General features: G+C 52.6%; 1 non-coding gene across 1 annotated transcript; it reads left to right on the top strand.

Annotated features, from left to right (window-relative positions):
* The first annotated feature begins 1507 nt into the window (after positions 1–1507).
* Positions 1508–1589, top strand: TRNAR-CCU. Its single transcript has one exon. It is a non-coding gene; the product is annotated as a tRNA-Arg (tRNA).
* Positions 1590–8140: the final 6551 nt, after the last annotated feature.

The following is an 8140-nucleotide window of genomic DNA, read 5'->3' as shown; positions in this document are numbered from 1 at the left end:
GCATCTTAGGCTGGTTAAAGTTCACAGCATGGAAGAACTTTGGTTCACTTCAGGCCCAAAGTCACAACTTTGGTTTACTCAGGCTTAGTGACACCAACATTCTGATGCTCCCCTCACAGCCCAGCCCAGGTGGGGAAAGTGACCAGGACGCATGGAGCACATAGTGTTGCTCCTCGCTCCCCCCAGCCTCTGTGGGGCCACGGAGGAGCACTGGGGCAGGGGAGAGCAGTGAGCACCTTTGCACGGCCACACGGTGCCCTTTGACCCCCTGGAGCCCTGGGCGGCTGCCGGGGGCCCCACCCCTAAGGCCGTCCGGGCTCCCCAGCACGAACAGCAGAGACACAGGGAGACTGGCCACCCACTGAGCAGAGGTAGCCTGGGCGGCTCGTAATGGAGGCTCGGGGGGGCTCAGCCTCCCCAAACCTTGCGTTGCCAAGGGGGCAGTGGGGCCCATGACTAGGGGCCCAGGCCAAATTGGGCCCCCCTGGGAAAATCTCCCCCACGTCGGCCCCAGGGCTGGAGGAGCTCCCACTCCCTGCTACGGCCCGGGGGCTGCAGCAGGGGCATAGAGCTTCTCTGGTCTCAGGGCCGCAGCGGGGCCGGGGTAAAGGATTGACAGGGTGGGGCCAGTGGGGGAAGGGGTGGAACAGAGGTGACAGTGGGTGGGGCCGTGGGTGGAAGGGGGCGGAGCCACAGACAGAAGTGGGGGGGTCATGGTTCCGGTGCTGGGGCCCCCGCACTTGTTCTCCCTTTCCCTGGGCTTTGGCATCACTCGCCCCTGCTTAGCGAGTAGGGGTCAGTGGTCCCTAAAATGTGGGGTGTGACTCCTAGGGGGACACAGAGGAACTTTCATGGGGGCACCTCAGGGCCTGAGCCAGCCCCCATGGAGGGCAGGGAGGGAGCCCCACTCAGCCCCACTCTGTCCCAGCTCTTCCCCAACCCCACCCTCAGCCTGGCCCCTGGCTCCCAGCCCGGCCTCGACCCCCTTACCCCTGTCCGCACCCCTCTCCCCAGCAAGCAACGGCCCCACTCCCAGCCCCGGTTCTCGACCGCGGCTTCCGAGGGGCCACAGCCATGGATACGAGGGCGCAGTGTGAAATGTTTGGGGACCACTGGGTTAGGGTGACGTCCTCAATCACTTCTCTGCAGTCCAATGAAAGTGATTCCTCCCCCACCCAACCCTCCGTCAGGACGGCCTAGGTACGTTCTGCTGCCCTTCACTCGTACAGGAAGGAGAATAACATTTCATTCCACTCAATGCTAAAGTGATTTGCAACCATCCACAACTGGTCATTTTCGGGAAGCGGCCTCATCATGCTGCATAGCTAGGCAGAGTAGGGGTGTCTATGCAAACACGGCCTGTTCCTGAAGTCTTCCCCCAGCGCCTCACTAGATGTGAGGGGGGAGCTCATTCAGCCCCTGCTTATGCTTAGTATTTAAAAACTCCTTAGTGGCCCTATCTCTGCTGGCCTTAGATTTCTCCTCCTGTCCCTATCATAGCTGCTCAGATGAGGTAGCTGAGTGGTTAAGGTGATGGACTCCTAATCCATTGTGTTTTGCATGCATGGGTTCAAATCCCATCCTCATCGGATACATTTAGTCTTCACTCTCCTTTACAGACAACCATCTTCCCCCCTTGGTACAATGACAGATCAAACAAAAACCTTCTCAGAATATCAGCTGCCTCCCCCCCTTGCTTCAAATAAAATGTCTAAATCCCAGATTTCTAAAAAAATTCTCTAGTCCTGCATTTCTTAGTTTTTATCTCAAAAGGGAACAGCCTCATAATCTCCCCCAAACACCCTCGGACCTCCCCAAATAATTAAAATACCCACAACCTGAGCAAGGCCACAACAGTGAACCAGAGCCAGTGTCTAGGCCAAGCTGTTCTGAAGGAGGCAACTCAACCATTTTCTCTCTGCTTCCCTTGGCAAAGTCTGACTGAGAAAACAAAATTCCCCAAACTGAAAATTTTCTGCTGAAAAACCACTACTAGTCTGTTTGGGGACTTTGGTTTGAATGTACTATTATTATTCTCCTCTGATTTCTGAATCAGTTTTGTCATCCAGGTGTGTTTCCAGCGGTTGAGTTGTGGGGGAGAGAGGCCAATTCATAATGTCTCTGCCCCCCCCCCCCCGACTTTCATAGTTTCTTCCAACTGGCTAGGAAGTCCCTTTGCTATGATGTGAGCCAAGCAGTGTCCATTGTTGCTGTGCTATCTCGGAGAAGTCTGCATTGTACACGGTTCCTGGGATAGTCCTTGGGAGTGTGGAGCCCTTTAATGGGCCAGCAGCGAGTCTGGTGCCTCCCTTGTCACACCTGAAAGGCTGGTGGGGGGCATTTCCCAACCTCATCTCAGTAACACACACAAAGCAAAACTTCCCAGCCAATGCTACACACACAATCCAACACAATATTAATGTTCAACAGACCAAGACTTTAGAAATGACACCTCACCAGGCAGACTTTGTACAAACCGTATCATCATTATATGAGACTGGTGAATATGGGGCTTCCAGGGTGCTGCTTTGAGCACAGCGTGCCACCCCTGGGCTGACATTGCAATGGAGACGTACCCTTAGAGTCCATCTCTCCTGGGATAAGATGGCAGCGTGGCTGGCCTGGACCATCTGACGTGGGCTCATGAAGCTAAAGCTGAGAGGCTAAAAACTGTGGTGCAGATATTTGTGTTCACACTGAAGCCTGGGTTCGGAAACCCTCACCCCTCGTGGGGTCTCAGAGGTTGGGCTCAAGCCCATCTGTCTGCACTGTAATTTTATAGTCTTGCAGCCCAAGCCCCATAACCCTGAGTCAGCTGACCCGGGCTTTGCGACAGGTGCCCTGGGTGTGTTAATCGCAGTGCAGACATAACATTAGGCTACGTCTCCAGTGCAATGAAACACCCACGACTGGCCCGTGTCACATTAATCAGGGTCATGCGGCTTGGGCTGTAAAGTTGCAGTGTCCGTGTCTCGGCTCAGGCTCAGTCCCCTGCTCCAGGAGCCCAGAAGGTTGGGAGGGGGTTTAGCAAGTGGAAATGGTAAAACCGCAGGGGAGTATTACCCTGGACTCATGGCATTTCTCCATTGGTCTGTCTGCTTTGGGGCAGGGACAGAAACACGTCCTGCTGCTTTTGTTATTTCAAAGGGCGGGTTACGATTTTCATTCTCAGACACAGTGCACAAAACAGGACTCAACCCTCGGCATAAACGAAACGAGCTGCCCACAGATTCTGGCAGCCACAATGAGCATTTGGTGGGAGAGCTCAGACCTGCCCCTGTCCCAGAGGGACGGGGTCGTCTGTGAGGGGACTGGACCACTGACCTATCAGCTCCTAACTCCCAAACTTTCAGTAACTCTATCATCAGTGCCTGTGAGTGTAATTTAAACCATAAGAAAAACCACACTAAGCTAGACCGAAGGTCCATCTAGCTCTGAATCTTGTCTTCTGACAGTAGCCAATACCAGGTGCCCCAAAAGCAGCTCAGTAAGGTACCACTGGAACTTGAACCCAGGATCTCCTGTATACAAAACAGTGGTTTTAGCCAGCTAAGCCATGGTGCCTACAGTTGCTAAAGGGATCATGTCTGCACACACCTGACTCTCTGCCAACCTCCATCTGGGCCTGACAAGCTTTGCTGGTGTTTGGATTCAGTAAAGCAGAGGAGCAGGTGAAGTTTTACTCCCAAGGTTCTTTGGACAGGTCTACACTACAAAATTAGATCGGTGTAACTACATTACTCAGGGGCGTGAAAAATTTACCTCCCTAAGCAATGCAGTTATATCAGCCTAACCCCGGTGCAGATAGCGCTGTGCCAACAGGAGGGCTTCTCCCAACAGCATAGCTTGGGGAGGGGCTTGGTTAGTGAAGATGAAGAGAATAGGTGGCCCATGGCTCTTGCATTTGGGGAGGCTGGGTGTGAGCGCTGGAAGCTCCCTAGATGTGGGGAGCCCATTGGTGCCCAGATCATGGCACTGCCCTCCCCCTTCTCCTGTCTCTGAGGACCCCCCTGTGCTCCCCCCTTGCTCCTGTTCGGCCACTTCCCACACCCGCTCCTCCTCTTTGGCTGAGGATGGCTGAGCCACCTTTCGCTCGCTCCTCTCCTCCCCCAAGGCCTTCCTGGCTGCTGCTCGTGCCTCTCCACCCCCTACCACATGGTCTGCCCACCAGCCGCCACCGCCACCTCGCTGACCCATCCCTGCAACCCACCCTGCCCACCACCCACACCTCTCTGCCCCTCCCTTGAGACCTGCCTTGCCCAACACTTGCACCTCTGTGCCCCTCCCCTGAAACCTCCCTGCCCACTGCCCGCACCTCCGAGACCTGCTCTGCCCACCGCTCGAACCTCTCTGCCCCTCCCCTGAGACCCACCCTGTCCACGTCTTTCTTCGGTCGTCTGTTGCTATTCCATGAAACATCAAGAATGGAATAAAAAGCTGAGTTTACTCCAGGGTGAGGAAAGAAAGGAGCCACCAACCCCCCGGCATTGCTGCTTTAGTTAAAGTGTTTAGTTAAAACAGCTATTGAATGTCCTCCCTATGCCCCTTGTGTCACCAGAGCACATCCATGCTAGCAGTTCGTGGATGGCAACAGAGAGCAGTGCACTGTGGGTAACTATCCCACTGTGCAACTGGCTGCAGGGTGTTTTGGGAAGGGTTTGCAATGCCTCACGGGCTGGTACAGCATCACATGATGCAGGTTTCTCTATCCCACCGTTCCACGGGCATCTTACTAGATTACCAACTGCAGTGTGTGTGGCGGGGTAGAGACTGTTTGTGTGGGGGGAGAGACAGTGAGTGTGCTGGGAAAGAGTGAGTGTGTTGAGCTAGGTAGGAGCGGATCATTATTATCCCTACTTGAAAGAGGGAGAAGCTCAGGCTGAGAAAGGAGAATTGACTTGTCTTAGGTCACACAGCCAGTCAGTGGCAGAGTTGGGAATAGGACCCAAGAGCCCTGATTTTCAAACTAACCATCGGATCTTGAATTTCAAACATTGAATGACCTGAATAAAATGCTCTCAGATGACCTCCAGACCAACAGTGCACAGTAATTATTCTGCAAGTATCTGAGGAGAACTGCAATGTTAGAGAGAATCATGAACTGCTCAGAGACCATTAATGTAGAGAAGCAGCAAAATTAATCAAACATAGAACTGGTTCTGACTTATTTACTTGGTCTTAAAAGAGAACAACAAGGACCTGAGTCTCCTCCCTGTCAATAACCCCCTGCTCAGCCAATCAGGGTAGAGACTGAGGACGGGAGGCTGAGGGTTCTCACCAGAGAGCCCAAAGGATGGCCCAGGTCACTGGTGGGATCACTGCCCGAGCACTATTTCAGCCCCACATTTTTGGGTGGACCTCCCACAGTGGGAGCTGCAGAGCCCTCCCCCGCAATACACACACACACACCCCTCCTGGTGTTGGGAGGGGAACAGGAGAAAGAAAAAAAGAAGCAAGAGACAAAGAGAAAGGAGGGAGGGAGGGAGGGAGGAAAAGGTGAAACAAAAAGGACAAACCCTAATGTCCCCGGTGATTCTAAGGGACAAAATCCCAGATGTGCAATACAATTCTGCCTCCTTCAGCTTGTGTTTTCCATTCCTAGAATTCAACTTTCACCAGATGGATCAGACTGAACAGGTTTCAAACCTCGAGGAGGCTCTTACCTTCTAAACAGGGATGGCTGTTTTCTAGTAAAATCACTAAGAGGGAAGGAGAAAACTCGAAAGAGGTTCCTCCTGGCGCTCACGTCCATGATCCCGAATACTCTCTCAGTCCTCAAAGAGAGACCTGGAGAAGGAGACTTGTTGAAGCAAAGCCACAGGGGTCTCTGAGGTTTCCCTGGCCCCTCGCCCCTGTCCTGCCTGGCTGATGTCAGCATCTCTCTGTGAGGTCACCACCTCCCCACCACCTTGGACCAATAGGCTGAGGTCCTGCAAAAGGTCTTTGTGATGTCACTGCCACACCCCTCCCTTGCTGTGCCAATGTCCTGCCCCTGGCCAGGCACTTTGCAGGTTTGAGCTACTCCCTGTGGATCACCCCACTCAAGGAGCGTTCGTTCCAGGCAGCAAGCCGGCTAGACAGGGAAACCTCAGACGCTGCTCCCAATGCTACACTCAGTTTGTCAGAAATTAGTCGACTTCATGGCCAGAAGAGACCATTAGAGCATCTAATCTGACCCCCTGCATATCACAGGCCTCCTGTATGACACAATAGCTACTTTTGGGGCAAACACATTCCAGAAAGGCATCTAGTCTTCATTGACTGACATCAGGAGATGGAGAATCCACCACTTTCCTTGGTAGCTTGTTCCTGTGGTGAATCATCCTCGCTGTTGAATTTTTGTGCCTTAGTTGTAATATGAATGTCTCTTTTCACCTTCCAGCCATTGGGTCTTGTTATGCCTTTCTCTGCTCCATTCAAGAGCCCTTTAATACCCAATCCTTTCTCTCCATTAAGGCACTTCAAGACTTCAATGAAGTCACCTTTCAATCGTCTTTTGATAAGCTAAACTGGTTGAGCTCTTTCAATAGCTCCCTAGAAGGCATTTTTCTCCAGCCCTCAGAACATTTGGTGGCTCTTTTCTGCCCCAGCTCCAATTTCACAACATCTTTTTCAAATGAGGACCCCAAAACTGGAGGCAGTATTCCAGTATCAGTCTCGCTGATGCCGTGTCACCTCCTGTGACGTTATTGACATAATCTGTAACTGTATAGATCACCGTTGCGACCACTGTTCTATATTTGCAGCCAATATTGTAGAAAGGTTGTCGTGTAAGGGGTCTATGGAGAGGTTCTGATTGGCTGATTATAATTATGCTATCATTTTTGTAGTTGACGTTATATTGGCTCTCTGTATTTCAAACCTGTGCTCTGCTTCCGGGGAACACTCAAGACAAGTTGGTGTCAGTTCTGCCTAGCCTGCTTGATGGCCCATTAACGACCATCAGCTACACAATCGACCCGCTGAGAAAAGGCAGATACACCTTGTGACTCAGGGCTTGGCTACACTTACAAATTTGCAGTGCTGTAGCAGGGTGTGAAAACACACCCTCTCCAGCGCTGCAAATTGCGGCGCTGCAAAGCGCCAGTGTGGTCAAAGCCCCAGCGCTGGGAGCGCGGCTCCCAGTGCTGTCCGTTATTCCCCACAGGGAGGTGGAGTACGGACAGCGCTGGGAGAGCTTTCTCCCAGCGCTGGCGCTTTGACTACACTTAGCGCTTCAAAGCGCTGCCGTGGCAGCGCTACCGCGGCAGCGCTTTGAAGTGCTAAGTGTAGCCACAGCCTCAGCAAGCTATGCAAGGACCTGCCTATGGACAGAACTCTAAGGTTTTTCTATGCCATGTGCTTAGGGAGATGTATTTTCCATGCCCTGGTTCCTCGCTGACCCGGGGAAAACAAAGGAACACGAGAACAGAAACCGTCCCCTACAGATTTGAAAGTATTTTCTTCCCGTATTGGTCCTTTTGGTCATATGCCAACCAGGTTATCTGAGATTTTTAACCTTTTACAGGGTATTTTATGCTACCTGTAGCTACATGTTTATGACACCCTGTAAATAGCTATCTGCAGAATCTGATTCTGAGTAAGGGCAGAGTGAAGGGAAGTGGCTTCAGCAGATTTACTGAGCATGCTCAGTTCATGTGAGCATGCTCAGTGCACCATAAGTAGCAAATTCCTACACACAGCAGTTTCTCACACTGCACCTGAGGCAGGGGTTCCATCGCTGTCCCGACTCCACCCAAGAGCTGCGAGACCCTCAGCTTAGCACTCGCAGGGGCCAATCCAGCTACAGGAGAGTGAGCGCCCCTGGGAGCAGGGAAGTGACCATGTCTCCCTGCCAGAGGGTGCGGGAGGAGGAAGAAAGGGAAAGAGGAGAGACTGAATGGGGATAAGGAGAAATAAGTGAGGAAAGCAGCACCCAGCTCTTTTCTACTGCATCACCCCTGAGCAGATTGCTCCTGAGCTCTGGGTAGATAGCCCCCAGTGTCTCCCAGATCCCCCTGCTCCCAAGGCAATGGACATAGGGGTCTCCTTCCTGCCAGGCGTGATTACACACAGGTGTAGGTGTCACCCTTATGCCATGATTGGAGAAAGACAGCAAAGCTTGGGAACACGCGTCTGTATTTCCAGTCCAGTGTGACAA

Source organism: Mauremys reevesii, linkage group 14, assembly GCF_016161935.1.
Source record: "Mauremys reevesii isolate NIE-2019 linkage group 14, ASM1616193v1, whole genome shotgun sequence".
Classification (NCBI taxonomy): Eukaryota; Metazoa; Chordata; order Testudines; family Geoemydidae; genus Mauremys; species Mauremys reevesii.
Note: the sequence above shows the minus strand (reverse complement) of the source record. Positions and strands in the feature narration are given on the sequence as shown.